At 45.9% G+C, this 21,910-nt stretch overlaps 1 protein-coding gene across 4 annotated transcripts in view; it reads left to right on the top strand.

Moving 5' to 3' along the window:
• Nucleotides 1-21,910, top strand: part of KCNH1 (potassium voltage-gated channel subfamily H member 1) — a 378,415-nt gene that overhangs the window by 313,764 nt on the left and 42,741 nt on the right. The gene's annotated exons all lie outside the window — the stretch shown is intronic.

Genomic DNA, 21,910 nt, shown 5'->3' on the forward strand with positions numbered 1-21,910 from the left:
AATAAATAAAAATCTTTAAAAAAAATAAAGAAAAATATCTTTAATCCTAAAATTTAATCAGAAACTTTGTCTCAAAGCAGGGAGGAAGGGAAAATTAGGTACCGACCCTAAGGAAAAGACTGCATCATATCCACCTAATTGGACCCCAACAGGTAAATAACACAGTGCGAGGGAAATAGGGTAGTGACAGCTTGTAAGTAAAAATCTGAAAGCTTTCCAGAAGAGAACAGCTTCTGGCAGGGTGTAGGACAGAGGATCTGGAATAAAAGAAGGGAAAATACACCCAGAAACAACGGAATTGGGTAATCAGATGAGGAAGAGTAGCAGTAGATGTGAGAAGCCTCCTAGCATGGCTAACATTTCCCCAGTTCTAAATATAGTCACCGTTCTTAGAAGGTAAAAGTTAGTTTTTTAAAAAAGATAGGAGGGAATGAAAAAGAGCTTTATCAGAAGTTGATTTGCAATTCTATTTGAAGAATACATTTGAATATAATTAGAAGAAGACAGGATGGGGCATTCTTTTTCAGAGATGGTATTTCCTGATGTGGAGGGGAACGCTGAAAGTATTGACGGAAACAAGTGGGTCAGACTTTATTGTCTTGTTCATCTTTATCTATCTGTGCCCTCCTGCCTTGTGCACCCTTCTCCCTATCACATCAAGTCCCTCCCTTCCTTCCCATCCCTGGGTAGGTCTCGATTTTTCCAGGAAGCTTTACTCTCTTAGTCCTTATTCCTCCCGAGGTGCCATATTTACACTAGGGAGCCGCCACAGATTCTTTTGTTTGTTGTTTTATGTTCTTGTGTTTGCTTTTCCTCCTAGTATCCTGGGATGATCTTTAGGACAGAGACTAAGATGGGACAGCTGGGCTTTTCCACCTGCAGAGTGTACACCACCTCCTGGTGTCCGGGAGCTGGGCTCAGCATGCCCTCATAGGTCGGGGTTCTTCTCTGGGTCACAGAGGGCACGCTGTCCAGGGTGCCAGACGGTTAAGGTGACTTCTAAACTTCCAGATATCTTGGACTGAAAACTCATTTTGGCTAAAGCCCTGGGGCCGATGTCCAAACAAAATGACAAACAGTTTTAGTTAGAGTTGAGAAAGGCTGCCAGCGGCCCTCATGCCAGATGGTTAAGAGGCTTTCATCCACATTTCTTTCATTCTCATCCCTGCTTGGTCTCCTTTCAGTGAAAACAAGCCTGGTGATGTCAGAGAAATGGGGTAGCACCAGCTCACCAGACAGATCTCATGGTGGGTTTGGGTCTGCCAGGTTGGCATAATCTCTGAGGATTTTCTATGGCTAGCCATGGCCTTAGAAAGCAAACTGTGCTGTCTAGTGGAGGCCTCTAGCTGTTGCTTGGTGGTGGGGGGGGGGCTGTCTTATTCTGGCGACTATGATTTGGAATGAAGGGTTCAGTCCTAGACGTTGTGTAGGAAGATGACTGACCCTACCGCTCTAGCCCATTCTGTTCTGCCAGGACAGAAAATGACCATTTTTGAGCATACAATTGGCCAATCACTCTGAATTCTGTTTTCTTTCTTTGGCAATCAGGCTCTAAATTCTGAACTCTTTTCACACAATTTCCTACTCCACTTCTTGGGCTTCCATTTTCTTTTCAGTAAAATGAGAAATTAACCCACATTTTGGAGCTATAAGGAATATGGTAGGAGAGTGGAATCTCAGGGTGAAAGGAGTACTTAGTAGCAAGACAACTAGGTTAGACTGACTAGTCCTCTCATGGAGCGTGTAACACTTCTGCTGAGGGGCTGGGGAACCAAGAACAAGAGAGTATAGGAATTGGGAAAGGTGATGGTCTGTCAGTTAGAGTTATTGTTTCAGGCAACAGAAAGTGATACTGGCTAATTTGAGAAAAAGAGGGAGTTTAGTGGAAGGAGGTAGAATAGTTCACAGGTCTTGCTGAAGAACTGGGCTAAGAAAAACTAAGATCCAGGACAGGACAGGCTGCAGACAAGACTACAAGGGCATCACTGCTGGATGGATTCGTTCCATCTGATTTTTTCTCTCTTCCCATCCCTCAGGCTTCACACACCCAGACGAGAAAGTCCAGTTGTCCTAGCTTGGATCAAATGCCCAGCTTTAGCTAGATTCCTCATAGTTTAAAAAATATGTGAGTGTCTCTGATGTGTTAGGCTGTGAACAAAGTTACTGCCTCCATGGGTCCCTTGATGTAGAGTCAAAGGAGCGTTCACAGATGAGAAAACATTTGAGCAAAGACTCAAAGTGTGAGGGAACAGGCTATGTGGATATCTGGGCAAGAGGGTCCACACAGAGGAAACAGCACGTGCAAAGCCTTGAAGTGTATAAAAGAAAGCAAAGAGGCCAATATGGTTGGGGTGGAACGAGCGAGGGGAAAGTGGCAAGAGATGATATCAGAGAGGTGGAGGTAGGGAACTCACCCTGTAGCACAGTATGTGGACATTGGCTCCTACTCCAAGGCAGGTGGAACCACTGGAGGATTATGAACAGGAAAGTGATGTGCTGACTTAGATTTTGAAAGACTGATCTGGGAGCTGGATTGAGAACAGAGTAGAGTGCGGCAAGAGTGGGATCAGGGGGATCAGTTAGGAAAACACTGTAATAATCTAAAGAAGGAATAGTGGTGACAGACCGTGGGCAGTGGAGGCATGGGGGAGGGCAATCGATGCCATAACAGAGTTTCCTGTGGGAGTGTAAGAGAGAGTATAGGACGATCGCAGGACCTTCAGCCTGACTGACCAGAAGACTGGAGATGTTACTAAGTCGACGAAACTTTTAGAGGATCCAGTGTAGGGGATGTGTATGAGAAGGGGCAGGGGGGAATCAGGAATTCAGACAGGCAGAATTCAGACAGACAGATCTGTTTAAGTTTGGGAGCCATCTATATATTGAAGCCACAAGACTGGCTGAGATGACCTGAAGAGTAAGTTCTGGGACGAGGCCAGAGGTGTGGACCCTGGGCACAGGAGCATAAATGTTAATTGGCCTAATCATATTAGTTGAACGAAGGACTAAGATCTGTAATTCCAAATGCTAACAGGTAGGAAAGCAGACAAGCAGATAGTCTTCTGCTCCTGAAGAAAAAGGCTAAAACGTACACCGAGCCTACATAAGCCCACCTTCTCATTATGTACCAGATGACTTCTTTCCTTCAGTCTCTTCCCTTTGGTTGTCTTTCTGCATTTTTGCTCTCCCTGCGACTGAACCCCTTAGCTGGGACCACTTCCACCAACATCTTGAGAACAGCTGCTTATTGCTGTGGCCTGTGGCTGCCCAGGGACCACCCTTCCTCTCTTCCCAATTCCAACTGGAAAGTCTGGTGGAAACCCCCGTGTTAGGGTATGGAGAAGCTGGAAATCAAGGATCTGATCTTCACTTGGCTTTGGCCACTCTTTGGTCCTGTACCAGAAAGCAGCTAGAGTCTCCTTTAGGAAGAGCTGAATTGTGTCATTCAGCATAAATGGTGATATTTCTTGAGGGAGAGTGGGGGAGGGTGTTGAAGGCGCTTGTGTGAGCAAGCAGTCCAGGCACCCACCTCGTAATCATACTAGAGGTCTGCCATGTTGTGCCAAAAACCCATGGAGGTGGCATGAGTCCTTTGAGGGTTACAGTCTCATGACGTGGGAGGTAGTCATACCTGCCTAAGAAGCCAACCCCCTCCAGCCCCTCCAGCCTCCTCCTTCACTCAGCCTCCTGCAACCTGGGTATTGAGGTGCTTGAGACTATTTGGGGCCCATCTTTGTGTGCCTTTCAAGAACTGATATGTCTTCTTTTTCAGGGTTTTTTTTTTCCTATCTTTACTGTTAATCTGGGAACTTCCAAGGGCAGGGACTACTTGGAACTTCTGCGTCCTGGTCATAGCTGCTCCCTTTCCCTAGGAGAATCTCATTTTTAAAAATCTAAGGTTAGAAAAATAGATAAAATAATGCAAAAGACGATGCATTAAAAATGCAGCCTGCAGAAAACAAGGTGGATAAGATAATGAAAATGACTGTAATGAAAAAATACAAAGTTTTGTACAAAACACTCATGAAAGAATAAAGAAATAGTTTTGGCAAAACTGAAGTGGCAGGAAATAACTAGAGCACTGTGTGTGTGTGTGTGTGTGTGTGTGTGTGTGTGTGTGGTCAAGGGCACAGTATCCTAGACTCTGTGTGTGTGTGTGTGTGTGTGTGTGTGTGTGTGTGTGTGTGTGTGGTCAGGGCAAAGTATCTTGGGCCTGTGTGCTCAGCCGGTGGGGAGAAGATGATATAGTTTGACTTGTAGGCAAGTAAAAACCCTGTTCCCATTGTGGTCAATATCTAGAAACCTTTTTGGCGGCCTTCTCGTCTTGCAGCACCAGGTTGAGGACTGACCACAGAACATTTGTAGATGGGATCCCTGCCCTCTGGGGCATGACAGTCGATTTTCACAGGCTCTAGAGCTGAGCAAGTATGTATTCCATCTTCCTTAACACCCATCACCCCCTCCCAGCATTATAAACACACATACACACATTCATTTGCCACGCATTTGGTGAGTGTCCTGTGTGTGGATGAGACATACAGAGATGAAGTCTCACTCCCCAAGAAGCTGGACTTCTGAAAGATGAAATGGACACATGACCAGTGATGGAGATGGTGCATGATGAGTGCTGCCTCAGGTGTGCACGCAAGGTCCATGGAGGCAGGGAGGGCTGAGAAGTCTCACAGATGAGGTGCTGCCTCCTTCTGGGTCCCATCAGGTGAGGGGATGTTCACTGGTGGAGTGGTAGGCTGTGTGGTGGGCATTCCAGGTAGTGGTAAGCACACACAACCGTCCTGAGCTGTAGAAGAGTATGGGGACTCTAGATCATTCCAGACTAAATGGTGGAGTCTGGAAGGAAGAAGCAGAAAATGAGACTAGAGAGTCAAGCAGTGGCCAACTGGAGAAGGCCTTGTAGCCTTGAGGAGCCTCCAGAGGGCTGTGAGCGAGGGAAGGATATGGTCATTATTTTAACTAAATGGGAGGAGGAGGAGAAATATTAACAATAATAGTGACATTTCTTGAGTGCCTGGCATGGAGCATTTCACATGTATTATTCTCTTTAATTCTTCAAACAACCTTATGGGGTAGGTAACATTAAGGCTTTAAATGGGCACCCTCTCCAGTTCCTAAGAAGCCCCACAAGTAGGTTGGCCATCACAGAGTCAGGGCCCACAGCTCTCACTGTCCCCCTCTGGCCACAGAGCACGGCGGCTGCCCACACATGGTTCAGGTGGCAGGAGAGAAGGCTGAACCACCTGGGGAGGTCCTTGTCTCTGCTCTAAAAGCTGTTTACTGGACCATCCATTGTACCCAGAAATTTAGGGGGGATTATGTAGGAATAAAGGCAGATGATTTGTGTAGTAGAATATGTGAACTTTAACTGTAAGATAAATGTAAGACTTAAAGAAAAGAATGTTGCATTTTTGATGGGCCTTGAGCTGGGCTTCTATTTTCCCTCCTGCTCTGTGCCCCTTCTGGAACATTTTGATGGGAAGGCTTAAGAAGCACAGTATACTAGTGTTCTGACCCCCAAAGAAGAAACAGCTTCTTAGTGAGATCTCTACAGGGAGGGGGGCGCTGCCTGAGAGTAGCTAGGACTGGATGAGGAGTGGAGGGGTTCTATTTAAAGGGCTCAGCAGGATATCTTTACATGTAATCATGCAAAGTCATTGCCATGACTGCCCCAATTTATTTCCTTTGTAATTTCATCATCTTTTGGAATTGGGTGCAGGATAAATAATGACAGACATGTAAATTTGGAGTTCGTTTGAAGTCTGATTCCTTTGCACAAGATTTCAGAACCTTGCCTCGTAGCACCTTGGACAGAGCCATCTGAGCAGGGACTGATTTATCTACTCTACGGAGCTGAGTGTGACTTCTGAAATGTGAGAAATGGAAAGACTAGTTGAAGATGCTCCAGGCATTAACTTGTTGGAGATAAAAGATAAAAGAGTGCTTATGACTAGAACTTGGGCAGGGCAGAATAATGAAGCAGCTAAGACTTGTCCTCCTACCCCCTGCTCCCATGATCTCCCCCTTTTGTTGTACACTGCAAATGAATTGTCTCCTCCATCCTGGCCTCTCCCTTCACAACCCTGCCCAAATCTGCTCTCTTCAGAATGATCTGTGTCTCTTCTCCTGTCAGTCACATAAGGTCTTCCTCTTAGCCAACGAAGTTGAAAATTTCAGGAGTGCCCTGGTACATGCCGACAGCTGGTATGACTCACCCTTCTCGAAGGGCAATGCAATTTCAGTTAACTAGAGTAATGTCTTGAATTTGCTCAAAGGAAAACATAACTGTTAAAGCAGAACCTTATCAATTAATTGTTAGTGGTATGGTTTTAAGCTTTGCGAGAGGCTGGTATGGAAAGTAATTGAGGGGAGAGGAGCTTCCTGGGGGTTCTCAGGTCCCCTATTTCATCTGTGCATAAAGAGAGAAGCATTGTGCTTCTTTGTAGTCACCCATCATAGTCTAGACTGATCCTCAGGTAAACACCAACCTTTATTCAAATTCCCATGAGCTTTCTCAAGTCAGAACATTTTCCAGACTTAAGCTCATTTGACTTGAGCTCCACTTAGAAAGTGTTTGCTCAGTTTGCACAGCTTTGTAAGAAGGGAAAGAAAGACATTCTACGAACCTGAGGCAAGAAAGAAAAAAAAAATAGGTTCTGCCAGAATACTTTGTTTTCCATTTAGCTTGCTTCATTTAATTGATAATTTAATCCCCTCGTTCTTCTGTCACCAAAAGCAAGGAGAAAGGAGCTTATCTTTTCAGCTGACAGATTGAGGGGCCCTGGGCATCTGAGGGCTTCACCTCAAAGAGCTGTTGCCCCCTGGGCTCTGAATGACCTGTCACGTAATCCAGAAAGTGATGGGGCCTCCTGTGTGCTGAAGACCAAGTGAGGTTCTGTCCTAGAAGGTGGATAGAGGGAAGAACTTCGAGCCTTGAACACATAATAGGTGAGTTGGCCAGCCTTGTGACAGGGCGCAGGACAAGGGTGCTCTGCAGTAGGATTTCTGCAAGAACCGAGGTTGGTGTAGACTCCAGTCTTCGGGAAGATCTCTGAGGCTTGTGCACAAATTATGCCCTTTTGTGTCTGACCCACTGTCTCCCAGGCACCTCTCCGGCCTATCACATTCTCTCTGTGGGCCCCTCGGTTGCTGGATGTGAGGCTGCTGAATGGATACCTGGGCTGGCAATGCATCCAGGAGGAGCCCACACAGGGTTACCTGGTTCTGCCTGGCAGGGGTGGGGCTTGGGAGGCCTTTCCTGCAAGAGGAGTTCATCCTCGGTCAGCCAACTGCTCTCAGAGCTGTGGCCTGATGGTGGGGGCTGCAGCCACCACTATTTGGGATGTCCTCAAGGTCCCAGCTGGCCTGAGTTGCTGCTGATCTGACGAGCTCCTGAATGACCTCGGAGATGCTCAAGGGCCTCTATGACTCTGCTGTGCCCGGGGCCTCAGGCTACAGGGGGTGCTTATTTGTTTCATTTGCTCCAACCTGACACCAGTCCTCTCTGCACAGAAAATCAGAAGTGGTTGAGATAAAAGGCGTGATCGCTCCTTCTCAGTGTGGGTGGTACAGCATCCTGCTGAACTGGGAAGAGGAATCTGGCCAAGCATACTTTCCATATATTGATCTTCACCCTTGCTCAGTGTTTGCTCAAGTAATGATTTGTGAGCTTAATACATGTACCTAGAGCTTCGTTATTTTACCTGAGAACTCCATCAGAGCCTCCCTAAGACAGCTCTGTATTTGAATAGCAACACGTGTGTTTTCAAAGAGGTGGTTTCATCGGAATTTATACTCTGCGCTATTTTTTAAAGGACTTGCGGCGTTTCTGGAAATCCCAAGCCTTTCATAAAATCTCCCCAGTAACTGGAAACAAGACCTTGAGTTCCTCCCTTTCCTGTAACATGCCCATATCTGCTTTATTAAATTCACTTACTTAAGCCTCTGTGAATAAATTGTCTATGAAGAGAGAGGGTCTTGTGATAGAGTAAAGAGAGAGGGGGGCCGGCCACGGTGAGGGACTGTGTGGTGGTGGTGAGGGGTGTAGGCTCTGAGGCCACGCTGCCCAGATCCAGATCCTGGCCCCACCTCTCCCGGCTGCGAATGGGGGCAAGAGTCTCAACATCTGTGGGATAAGGGGCCCAAAGGATTTTTACTCCCAGTGTAAGAACATTTTATAAAACATCAAGAGCTATGTCTACATTATTACTGTAACTATAAATAACATTTCATAGGAAGTTAGGGAAGGTGATGGGAGAGCCAGAAATACTTCAGAATCATTTCTGCTCTTAAAAAGCTTGCAACCCAGCTGGGAAGATAAAACACAAGAAAATAACAGGGTGGTGACAACTCTCAAATCTTTTCTCCTTATTTAATCAGTTGGCTTCTTCTATGTCATCGGTTCAGCTGTCTTGTCAACAACAGAGTCCATCTTTAATGAGGAAGAGGAGAGTTAAAAAGACAGGACAAGTCGGGTGAATGCCCAGGTGCCTGCCCAGATGCCGTCCACAGGAGAGGGTTATAATGGCCATTGAGTATATTGCGGATCACAGTTGAAAACAGAAGAGCCACTTGGTTTGATTATGATTGAGCCTGAGTAGGCAATATGAGTGTTCCTAATTGTTTTACGTGTCATTTGAAAGGACAAAACTAAAGACAAGGGTTTGCTGGGCTCTGGACTGGGTATGAGGCTTGCTGTGGGACAAGGGAGCCCTTGAGACCAGGTCAGAAATCCAGACTGAGTTCACTCTGCTTACTGCCTCATCTGACCTCCTGCCCTCCCAGAAAGTCGTCCCACCCCCATCCACCCCTGACTCTCCCTGAGAGTGATAAGGGACCAGAAGAACTGCACTGGGACGGAAGGCATGTGAAATTGGCAAGTTTCCTCCTTGCTTACCAGATACACTTGCAATTGGAGGGGGTCGGGGTAAAAATGAGACTGGGTTATCACTCAGCTGCTTCTCAGCTCAAAGCCATTTGCTGCTCTTAAACGAGGTGACTCCAGAGGAAGCCACAGCGGTACCCAAGGACGCCTGGCAAGTCGCATGGGCCATTCCACTCCTTTTTTCTCACATCCTTGTCAAGAGCTCTTTCTGACTTGGATGTGCCGTCCTTTGTTACCCAGGAGTTTAGCTCTGAACTTGTCCCTTTGGAAACGGATACCAGCTGCTTTTTAGAAAGAAGAAAATTTGGACAGTGAGTCTAATTTTTCTGCCTAGCCTCAGGCAGTGATAGTTCTCAGCTGTGGCTTTGAGAGGCCATCACCCTGTCATCCTTGTCATAGCAAACACATGCAGCATTTACTATGGGCCAGGTTCTCTCCCTAGCACATTGTAGATGTAACTATTATAACCTCACCCCTGAGTCACAGTTGCTCTGGGAAACAAGACCACTGACCCTTATGTCAGAGTAAGCCTTTGGTCTTTACTGACAGCGTCCTGCTGGAATGAATAGAGAGGGCCCCTTCTCTCCAATCTCTCTTCCTTCAACTGACCTCACCAGACCTGGGTGGTTTATATCTGTGAAAGAGGGTGGGGTGAGCAAAAAAGACAATGGATATTCTTTAGATATCATTACATCTCGAAGCAAGGTGATTTGGCGAGGCTACAGCATGACTGGCCCTGATGTTGACTTAACTCTGCATTTGCACACTCTGAGAGCTATTTGTGGAGTATTGATAACATGTTTTTGAAAGGAACCGCCATCTTCCTCCAGGGGGAAGTGTCTTATCAGCATGCTAGGGCTTTTCATGTTTTTCTCACTGACAACCCGAAGAACAAGTACTCTGTTGTTGAGTAAGATAGAGGGACTTGTCTTTCACAATTATTCGTGAGGTGTTTTGCAAGTAATTTATTGCTAATGAGAGTAAACTACAACGTTTTCAGATGATTTACTTTAAAAAATGACGACTTTTGAAGTTCTACCTCCAATAATGCCATTCTCATTCATGGCGTTTCCATATGCTTTCTTGAGTGGAGAAAAATGTGGAGTTACAGCTTGCCTGCTAGGAGGACCATGATCAATGCACAATGTGTTTGAACATCCCTTGCCATGGGTCAGGGGGACACTATTGCCCTAAGTATGTCACGCTAGACTTGGAGTAGTCCCACCAGAATCTTCTCCTTGATTTTGAAGCATGGGGGAAGGACAGCTGAATTTTTTTCTTTTTTTTTTAAGATTTATTCAAGAGAGAGAGAGAGAGCCCGAGCAAGAGAGCACAAACAGGGAGAGTGGCAGAGGGAGAAGGAGAAGCAGGCTCCCTGCTGAGCAGGAAGCCTGATGCAGGGCTTGATCCCAGGACTTTGGGATCATGACCTAAGCCGAAGGCAGATGCTTAACCGGCTGAGCCACCCAGGCACCTGGAGGACAGCTGAATTTTTTTTTTTTTTGATATTAACAAGTAAAGTTAAGTTCAGGCCCACAGGAGGAGGAATAAGGAAATATAAAATGAAAGAAAACCTAAAGAAGAGCCAGCTTATTATCATTGACTTGGTCCTTTCATTCATAAATGTACCCCATGCTCTAAATTCTCTTCCCTTCTCCACCTACGTGCAGGGGAATTTAAAAATACAGAATGGATTGAAAGGGAATGGTTACTTCTAATCCTTTTCTGTTCTTCACAGTCTCCTCTATAATCCAACCTCAGCCACATTATAATCTACTTTGAGCTTTCTTCTTAAATTTGGTAGCCTTTGTGTTCCTATCTGCCAGTATTTGCTTTGGCTCTTGAGTCTCCAGGGGTCAGGGACTGCATCTGAATTGCTCTGGACAATGTCTTTTACAAGAAAGTGCCCAATGAAGTCCCTTTGGCAATTTGGGATGCAGATGACTAGGGATCAGAGAAGAGCAGCAGCTCAGCCCAGCCAATTGCCCGTAAGACATTTGCGGGCTCTGTTTATGCTTCTATGTTGAATGGCAACACGATCAAAATGTAGACCTGCAGTTTCTACTGCAGGGGCTTTCCAAGGCTGAGCTTTTCCCTTGGTGAACACATTTGAAGCTGGCTCCTCCTGCTGAGCTGATCACTATTGAGTGGGGCATCCGGATCCCTGGGTGGCTGTGTGTGTACATGCACATGATACATGTCTGCACACATACCTAGAACCAGTGGTCTCCACTATTTCTTTTCCTATTTCAAATGCATGATATGGAATGACGACAGAAATTTGTCTAGAATTTTCATGTCATCAAGGCAAAAAATTCACTCCAAGTTCATGTTTTGTAATTGCTATATTGAAATCTATTATTCTTCCATTAGCCTTCATTATTCCCTCCATCCAGTCACCTATCATTCTATTTGATCTCTCCACATAGTCTCTTCCCCCATTCCACCATCCACCATTCATTAAGCATTCATTGTGTGGAAGGCATTGGAAAGGAGAGATACTCACATCCTCTTTCACATGGACTCGGGCTCTGAGCTTATCACTAAAGAGGGCACGAAGACAGTCTAGAAACACAGAACTCATCAGAACTAGAGTAAAGGGGCCAAGAGTCTTCAGGCTCCTAGGCTTCATTTCATTATGGCTTAGAGCAGTTGTCTGCCAAATCTAGTTCCCAAAGAGCTTATTTAAAAATTTAGGCTCTGGTGCCAACACCCTGAGATTAAGAGTCAGTAGATATTCAGTGTTCCTTAAGAGTGTGCATTTTAACAGGTACCAGGTGATTCTGTTGCAGGTGCTCTGCTGACCACAGAGAACACAGATTTAGAACCCCAAGTCTCATCATCCTGATTTAGCCTTCCATCCTTAGCTGCTTCTCTTTGCTTTGTGGTTCAGATCAATTTCTTGTTTGGAAGATTGTCCAGATCCTTGTGAAATTAGTTGTGTAAACCCCTAGAGACAGGAGACAGGCTTCAGAGGGATTTTGTTTTTAATTTTCCTTGCTGCTTTCTATCCCATGATAGTCTTTTAGACTATTTTGAATACTGAAGAGAGACTGAAAATGCACCTGGCTTCTGCATGTTAGCAGAAGCTGGACTGCAGAGAAGGCTTGCCAAGTCATTTCCAAAGAATCAGACTCTCATGCCTTGATTAAAGGGAATTTGTTTTGTTTGAGGATATAGTTCCCTGTGTATCTAATAGTAAAACATCTAGACACATGTTTTTGAGATTATCTATATCCCACCTTGCCTCTTTGCCTAGAGTTGTACACATCCTTTGCACCATTTCCTCCTGGACAATGACAAGTTAACCCAAGGCCTTGCTTCTGTGTCCTATGGGCCTCTTGAGTAATGGAAGCTTCAGTATGCACATTGGAACTGTCACATATTTAGCATGAAGGAGACCCTGTTGGGATCTGCCTTGGTCTTGCTGATCAAAAATAGGACTTCAGCATTGAAGTGCATACTTGCCCCCCAACACACTTTGAAATACACCTCTCTCTCTCCCTCCCTCCCTCCCTCTCTCTCTCTCTCTCTCTGCCCTGGTGGACAGAATAGTTCTTCTGAGCATAAAGACTTGCAATAGAACATGAAAGACTTTGTGCTCTTCCTAATCATAAACAGCATCAAGACATAAATAATCATTCATCATCATTAACAATTGTTGACCCTTTAACACATGCCACGTAGTGACTAGGGCCAGACTGAATGTGGTGATAAATGGCCTCAGACTCCTTGAGCTCAAGTTGGTTCCTCACAGCCTTTATGGTGAAAAACATGGGAAGAGTTTCCATACCCACTCCTCTCTACTGAGGGTTGAGTAGGGATTTCTGGGTTGGAACCTGCACTGTTGAATCAATAGTGAGCAGTTGCAGCATCTCCTGGGCGCTGTCCGTGGTGCTGAAACATCAGGCAAGTCTATCACGGACTCACCTTGTTTGGGGGTTCACTACAGTACATGAGCAGCAGAAATTCTTGTCAGATCCATCTGGTTAATCACCTCATGCATCTAAAAGCACTGTCCTTAAAATGAGTCAAATTCTGGATGACTGGCTTGGATTAGGGGCACAGGCTCTGGTCACAGAAAAGCATGACTTATTGTGTGGCAAACTGGCCCAAGAGGACTTGAACCTGACCTTGGCCCTGTCAGGTCTGAGGAGCTGAGCCGGCCTGCCTGGGATGATTCACCGTACACCGGCGCAAGCTTCCTGACACTTCAAGGTCCAGATGCCAACCTGGCAGGGTTCCCTCTGTCCTCTGCCTGAATTATTACAGGCATCTGAAAGGGGCCTTTCTCAAACTGTTAGTTGTAATGGGGTTCATGAGTAATCAGTTTGCTCCCAAGTCTCTCCATTCTTTTCTGCTTGCTTCTGGTGCAGTTGTGCATGTGCAAATCACCAAATGAGCCTTCCTTTCAGAAGGTAGGCAAGTGCTGCTGCCAGGCATGTCGGGAGCCGGTACCAGGATCCTATTTTCTTTACTCCTATTTATAGCCTGCATTGGGGAGACTCTGGCTTGTGCATTGGAATGGATGAAAACAATCCATGTGAATGTTTGATACGTTGCTTTGTTCCTTCATTCCTTTGTCAACATTGGGAATGTGAGATTAGTGATTAAGAGACAGTTTCTGTCCTCCAGAAGCTTGCAACCTAGAAAGGCAAACATAACTACAATACAGTGCCACAAGTGCTGTGATTGTCCAGAGGTAGGGAAGTAGTCACAGAAAAGGCGGCATTTGTACTGGACCTTGAAGGGTGAGTAGGAGCTCAGTGGACAGAAAGGGGGGTGATGGGCATTCCTGACAAAGAATACAGGCCCAGCAAGAATGAAAATATATGGATATGCAAGGCCTGGCTGGGGAACAGTGATTAGTGGCATGGTACTCAGCAAAGGGGGACTGGGAAAGAGAAGGGGCCAGAAAGCCATTTTGGGAAGAGCCTTCAATGAGACCAAAAACTTTTGAATGAGGCAAATGCAGTCTTGGCTGCCATACAGGAGCTTCCATGGCGGGTCGTTGAGCAGCTGATGATCCTTGATCCCTCTCTGCAGATTTCCTCCCTTCATAGTTCCTTTTGTTTAGGAGGTCCCTGTTCACCCTCCACTTTCTCCTCTCAGGTTGAGTTAAGTGATCCATGGGCAAGTCCATCATTTAGCCATCGCATTGGGTTACATTTACCTTTCATGTATCAAGCTTCCCTCACCAGACTGGAAGATTTCTCGGATCAGGGGCTGGACCTGATTTGGTGTTCTTTGTCCAGCATCTAGGGTGGTGCATGGCATAGAGAGGATGCTCGGTAAATGTATCTTGGATGAATGTGTGAAAAACTGAATGAATGCCCTAGAATTTCCTGTAAGATAGAGCCTAAGATTTACATTTAGGGATTCAAAAATACTTTCATAAGTAATTCAGACACTCAGACACTCTCTGTGTGGTATGGATATGGGCTGGGAACAGTGAGAAGCCATTGGGAATAGACATTTTCATGAAAGGGACTGTGAGCCAGAGAGGCTTCTAAGCTATAATCTGGCCTGCAGGAAAGGGTTAATTGGGTGACAGTGACAGGCTGATAGCTCCAGTTAGCCCAGCCTTTCTTACAGAACCCAACCTAGATGTCTCAGCTAACATGGATGTGGTGGCCTGCATCCTCAGGAAAGCAGACATTTTAATATGGAAAATTATTTTCCATCATTTCCTCATGACAGGAAAAGTCAGGGAGATGGGCTGTTCTGTTCCACGTGGCAGTCAGTAGAAGATGCTTCAGTCCAGATGATTTTGCCCTAGAGAATGAGGGCTATTCGCTGAAGCATTCTTTGGTATTGCCAGGCAGGACCCATCTCTCTGAACAGATGAGGTATGAGTGTGATGTTGGCCATGGGTGTCCTTAGTGAGTCGATACACTCACTTTGGGCCCCAGAAGGTTGCATGAGACCCTAAGGTCAAACTCCAATTCCACCCTCCAGCACATGGCTGGAACTGGATGGTAAAATACAAAGATTTTGCATGTCTGAGAATCCTATTCACAAAGCCCATGCACTCTGCTGTATGGGAAGTACGCTTAGCCTTCACCCTGTTCCTTACCCTATTTATAAGGAAAGTAAATATTATGCCAAATGGACTTCCTCTTTCTGAATCCCAAGTCTCTCTGTATGTCCCACAGGAAAGCCATTTGATGAGTATTTCTTTAAAGCTCTGGATTGTTCCTTCACGATTGGCAGTATCACAGAGAAAACCGAGCAGAGGCTTGGGATCAGATTCAGGCCCTAAGTCTACTGTTTATTGGCTCAGTGGCTATTCAGCTATCACTGCACATTGGAATCATTCAAGGAGTTTTAAAAATACTACACTCCAGAGAGTCTAATTTAATTGGCCTCCAGTGCAACCTGAGGACTATGGTTTGGGGTTCTAAGGTACAGCCCTGGTTGAGAACCGCTATATTAAAAGAATCACCTTGGAAACGTCACCCAGCCCCCACCCAAGTCTTATTTTTTTCTTGCCTGTAAATTGGGGATGTTAATATGAGCCTCACAGAACTGTGAGGAGGAAATCAGATAAGGTCTGTTCAGTGAGTGATGGCTACTGTTCTTATCACATTGCTGAAGGTGGAATCAGGGATGGGCCATGTTAAGCTAGTGACCTTGAGTCTCCCAAGTAAATGTGACACAGGCCACACACTTTCCCAGCCTTGGTGGGGACTCTGTGAGAGACAGTAGATGGCTTAGTGAGGTCCATGTCTAGAGCAGGGTGAGGAATGCTCAGCTTACTGCTGGGACAGACCACAGCCCTATTTTCCACATGAGAATGTCCGGTGCTGGCCAATCACCAGACTCTGGCTCACAGATGTCCCCTTTGTTAACCTTCTGAGGGCTGGACTTTTCCACTCCCATGGTTGACTTGTCTTCTTTGTTCTAGAATCATCGATTTCTTGTTTGTTTTTTTCTTTTTAATCTTCAAGAAATCAGGACCTGAAGGCAGAGGAACAAAGGGGACAAAAATACCTTGCTTTTATTTTTCACTTTCTTGCTCAGCACACGGGCCGAGAGTCCCAGACTGTCATCAGAAGGCTGCTTTGTCTTGATGAGGTGATCAAGTTACCGATTAGCTTCATTTTATTTTTTTAAAAGATTTTATTTATTGATCTGACAGAGAGAGAGAGAGCACAAGCAGGGGGAGTGGCAGAGGGAGAAGCAGTCTCCCCACTGAGCAGAGAGCCCGACATGGGGTCAATCCCAGGACCCTGGGATCATGACCTGAGCTGAAGGCAGATGCTTAACCAACTAAGCCACCCAGGCACTCACAATTAGCTTTATTTTAAGGGCAAGATTAGGAAAGAGTTTCTTCTCAGTTTTTCCCTGGGGAGGGCTTCCTGGGAGCCAGTGTGGACCCTTCCCATCTTCTTCTCCTCCACCTCTGAGGAGTAGCTAGACCCACGAGGGAGGGCTCCTCTCCCTGGGGGCCACAGTCACTCCTAAGGCAGAGATGCTCAACATTGACCACCATGATTGACCATGACCATAAAAGAATATTACTCTGATGGCTGAAGGATGAGAGAGGTCCAGTTTTACTCTATATAACATAGTCTTAAAATTTTAAGTTTCAAAATGTGAGATTTTTTTATTTCAGGCAAGAAAAGGATTTGACAGGTTTTCAGACACCCAATATGGGTGGGCCCAGATGGGTTTCCTGTCTGATCTGCCCTGCTTACTTAAGTACTTTGGTGAAACAACTCTACTGATTAGTTTTCCCCTTAAAGTTGCATGCCCTTCAGAAGTCTGTTTGTATTTCCATACATCAGTGATGATTTTATCAAGTTAAGTTATCTCCTCTGAGGCCTATCTGCAGCAGGAGGCACATTAACCCCAGCAAGACAAGTGTGGGATTTTTTTCCAGAAATGCCTCGGTTCTCCTACACATAAGGGGTTAAAACAAACAGTGAAATTTCTAGGAGGCTATCTTTTGCTCATTATGTAACCTGAATCTCTCTCTTCTTCCATCCCTTCGGGGTTAGATTACTATGTTTTCCTGGACTTAATTCTAGGGTATCTCAGAAATCCCTGGAGAAGGACAATCATTAATTCCATGAACTTACATTGAGTCCATATGCTGTGCCAAGCCAAGAGATGGAATATGAATCCGAACCCAAGGGGCTCAGGTGGCTAAGAGAAGAGACAGACGTGTAAATTGTCTATTACAATTCCAAGGGGTGAAGGGGATAAGCAGGGGGCACAGGCACACAGAGGCAGGGTGGCAGAGTGCAGAGCCCAGCTGTGCTATCAGCACCACCAGGCACTCCTCTGCTGTCCACTCCCTGGGGCACAGGGGGACTGGGCCTTTCTCAAGGAGTTCTGGCTTTCCTTCATTCCCCGGTTATTCAGTGTGCTCCTGCTATGTGCCAGGCTTTGTTCTCAGCACTAACAATAGAGCGATTAACAAGACAGCCACAGTTTGCGATGGCCAGAACAATGGGGGGGGGGGGGGGGGGGGTCCCTCCCTGTGAAGTGGGAGTATAAAATAAGAAACTGTATGACTGTGTCTAAGCACATATAGCTAGAGCCAAAGCAGCCCTTGGAGCCCTGGGCAAACTTTTGGGGATGAATCAATAGTCCTTTCTACCTGTAGAGCTCCATCTTTTGCAAGTGTCTTCCCATCCTCGCCTTTGAGCTCCACTTTAGCCCCTGAGACAACACAGCCTAGAACATTGTTCCTGTTCATATAGGACAGGGAGGGGGGCTGCTTGGGTTTGAAGTACAGTCTCTTGGCCTTAGAGCACATTTTCCTTTTTATGTCTTGGTGAAGTTCATGGTCTCTTGTGAGGGCTGCAGCTCAGGGCCTTGGCCTCCTTACAGAGTCTGGGACTGGAACCCGTTGGAACATGCTCAGTGCTTAGTCATGGGGTTGATGGGCATGGAGGTGTGAGGGTATGTGGGAGAGAGGCTCATTCTCAGTAGACCATGAGTCAGTTTGGAAACACAGGGACAGAAAGCTGAGCCAGGGCTGTGGTCCCTTCCTGGAGCCACAGAGAGAAGGGCAGCTCACACGTAGCAGTTGGCTTCTGACAGCTTCCTTCTGCGGCGTCTGACATGTCCCAGAAAAGCCACGAAGAGCCGAGACAGAGTCTACTCTGGGCCTTGTTGCCTGGGAGCAATTATATCCCTCCATTGAGGGAGAATCTGAATTTTATTTTCGCCATCCTCTTCTACGTGGTCTGCCATTAAGTCTTGGAGTCATATCAGGGATCTCATTATTCTAAATACAACACAAAAATACCTCGAGAGAAAATGCATTTTATGAGATCTAAAAATTTTATTAACCCAAACTACCAAGTGCTTATATAGCTGGTGGCAGCCTTTGCGAGCCAGAGATCTTGCATTGAAGAATTTTTGTTAGAATTAAAAACCACTCAGGTTATTCGATGGGTTGGCTAAGAGCCAGGGCAGCAGGGCTTGGGTCATGCAGGTTAAATTTAGGTGTTTCTCGTCACCAGGGCATCAGGCACCTGTTAGACGGGCAAATCCAGCACCAAGTGAAGAGGTCACAAGATACAGAGGAGAGAGCTCTGAACTGAAGCCAGAGGCCTGGCCTGGGTTCCTCACCTTGGCTCCCAGGTGCTCAGGGCTCCTGTGCATGGCCCTTCCCTCCTGCCCTCTGGGTCATTGAGTTCTAGCTATAAAAACTGAGGAGACTGAACTTGGGTCCTTTAGAGTCCTCCTAGCACCAAAGCTCCAGAAGTGGTATGGGTTACAAAAACTGAAAAGAAAGGAGACGCAGGAGGGTGAAATGCCATCAGCTTACCCTCATATTATGGCAGCCGTTTTGTTGACTCTGTTCTCCTCCTACCCGACCCCCGACCCCCACACCCCGAGGAGACCCAACTTTCTTGGACAACAGTGAGCAGCAGAGAGAACTATCTAAGTGGCTACAATTGCTCCTATCCCTGGTCAGGAGAGATTTGCCACCTTGTCCTGGGCCAGGGTCCCTCCAGACAGGGGTTCAGCCAAGAATAACAGGTGACACAATGTGGAGATAGCCCTCTGTGATTTATTCTACACCATTTTTGGCCAGAGTCTGTAAGAGAAACAATGGGTCCGTCTTGTTCCCAACTCTTTGGAGCAAGCAGGTTCAAGTTAACCCATTTAGACCTAATTAAAATTCTATCCCATATGACTTACCCTTTCTTTGGCACAGGTCATTCCACATTCTTCCCCATACCATCCCTAAGCTAACCTGACCTTGAACGAGATTCTGCCTTATTTACCAATTACTTTAGTTGCATGTGGTTATTCTCACACTGATGTCATTGCTATGAGAGAGAGGTTTCATGGCTTGGACAAGCCCGCGCAGTGTCAGTCTTCATGAACTTCTATTTGGTTAAACCCTCCTGTCCTTTTGTCTTGTTTCATTTTTTTTTTTTTTTTTTGCAAAGAATTCCTCAGTTCTCTCCCCCTCGACCCCTTACTTCCCATACACCTTTGTCTTCGTTTCCTCTCTCCATAGGGTATGGCTGACCATACTAATTATATTGCTCCTACAAATCCTGATGCTCTTTTTAGCTTCTATAAAGTGGTTTGTTCCTATTAATTCTGTCCACTTGGTAGTTTGCAGTTTGCTTTTCGCAAGTCCTCTTTGGCCATAGCATTGCCCTTCCTGCCGTGGGGTGGGGGGGGTAGGTCCCCAGTGCAGTGCAGTAATGTAGCCCTTGTTTTAAAGAGGTGAAAATCTGCCTGCTCCCCACTTTAAGAGGAATGGAGGTACACACAGACACATATACACGTGGCCCTAGAAGAGGGAGGGAAGGGGGCTAATGTGGTGGACCTTGGGGTGGGTGTCTGACCTTCTTTTGTCTCTTTCAATCCTCCTACCACCTTGTGAGGTGGTATGGATTATTTTCCAAGTTTACAAACACAGCAACATGCTCCAAGAGATAAAAAGAATGTCTATTAAAAAGTTAAATAAATTATTAATCCCATTCCACAAATTCAATTATACAAGAAAAAATGGCCTTACTTTTCTATAAATCAGTTCAGGTTTTGTTACAGGCCCCCATGCTTACAAGTAACAGAACCTTCATCTCAGAAAATTGGGGGCTACTCCCCCCCATTTCTTAGGGGTTGATCCAAGTTATGTCCGATAGAACTTCCTGTGATGATGGAAATATATTTGCACTGCCCCATAAAGGAGCCCCTCGCCATACGTGACTAGTGAGTGTTTGAAATGTGGCTAATGCAACTGAGCTAATGATTTTTAAATTTTGTTTAACTTAAATTAACTTAAAGAGCCATATGTGGCTGATGTCTATAGTATTGGACAATGCAGTTGTGGACAAACTTACATGGTGCAAAAGCATTTAGTTAGTCTTGGTTGGGGGCATATCCTGGGAATCATCATTTACCACATTGAGAACCCTGAGAATGATTTTGTTCACAGCAGGATATCCAAGTCACTGGTCCCTGCAGACTCCTGGGTCACCTCTATCCCTGACCCCATGTCTCTTGGGGCTTCCTCTTAGTCACCTCTTCACACTGCACTGGCTCTAGGGCTTCAGTGTTTAAAATGGAAGCCACTAGCCACATGCGCCTGTGAGCACTTGAAATGTAGCTTGTGAGGATCGAGGTGTGCTGTATGGTATCAAACATACAGTGGATCTTGAAGACTTTAGTATAAAACAGAATATAACTTATCTCCTTATGGTTTTTTATGTTGATTACATGTTGAAATGTAAATGAATTTTGGACGTATTGGGTTAAGTAAAACATTATTAAATTTAAATTTCATCTATTCCTTTTACTTTTTTTAAATATAGCACCAGAAAGGTCACATATGTGACTCACATCTGTGGCTTGCATTGTATTTCTATGGGACAGTACTGCTCAAGGGGGTCACTGTGCTTGCTTGAGGCCCCCATAGGGAGATAAAAATCCATTTCCTGAGACTCTGGCTTGCAGGATGGGGGAAGTGTTACGGGGTAACCGGAAATACGGAGGGTGGGGTATTTCAAAATGTTACCACTTTACCACCCCACCAACTGGGTTCTCCAAGGAAGAGGAAAGAGTTCCCAGCCTTCGGATCTAGGAACCAGGGACTGGGCCTCCTTACCGGCTGAGGGTCTGCCCAAGAGTGAAGTGAGGCCCAGGGAAGGAGAGGAGAAGCACCAGTCAGCCTCTGCCTTAGGGTAGGACTTGTCTCATGGCTCAAAAGCTGAATCCCCAAAGGTTGAGGAGGAGTAGGGGCCATGCTGAGGTACAGTCTGGAGACTAAAGTACATTTGTATCCTGATCCGTGGTGGCTTGACCGAGGGACCCCATCATAGCCTCTGCATGTCGCACTGGATACACCAGTTGGTGCTTTCCGTCCCCACGTCAGGAACTGGATTCTTCCTGTCACTCCAGACTCTAGTCAGGGCCTGGCCCTTCAGAATCCTTTGGGAAATGATTGTTTAATTAAAGTTAGGCAAATGAGGGCTGCTTTTCCTTCCCACAATGTCTCACCTTATCCCAGAGGCTCTCAGGGAAGCAAAGAGAGGCTACTTGTAAAGCAAAATGATTTTAGAAATGACTCAGTATGTAGTCAAATAGAAGATATAACTCAAGCAGAAGATGTGAACTCATCCTTTTTGTTGGTCAGTCAGCTGTGTGCCTAGCACCTACTCTTGGCAGAGCCCTGGTGATCTCCATAGCTGGAGCAGAGAGAACTGGAGTTCTCAGGGAGCCTGGTTGGAGAGGCAGGATTTGCAACCAGGGTCAACCTGGTCACCATGCCCAGTGGACCATGTCAACAACCAAAGATGAGCAAAGGAGGCCTCCGACATGTTGGGGGAAGGTAAAGTTCCATGCAAGTTAAAGTTCATAAATCACATTCATTCCAAATGCCTGTAAAGGAGGTCCCATTATTTGAAGATTCCTGTAGACAACCATCCTACAAGGTAAATCCTTTAATAATAGCATACAGTTGTTGAGGGTTTTCAGAAAAGTCTGAATTTTTGCGTCCTAAATCCCCTTAACGCAAGACCCACCTGAGTGTTG

This window comes from Callorhinus ursinus, unplaced genomic scaffold (genome assembly GCF_003265705.2).
Source record: "Callorhinus ursinus isolate GAN/ISIS: 27379988/994484 unplaced genomic scaffold, GSC_fseal_2.0 scaffold13, whole genome shotgun sequence".
Taxonomy (NCBI): domain Eukaryota; kingdom Metazoa; phylum Chordata; class Mammalia; order Carnivora; family Otariidae; genus Callorhinus; species Callorhinus ursinus.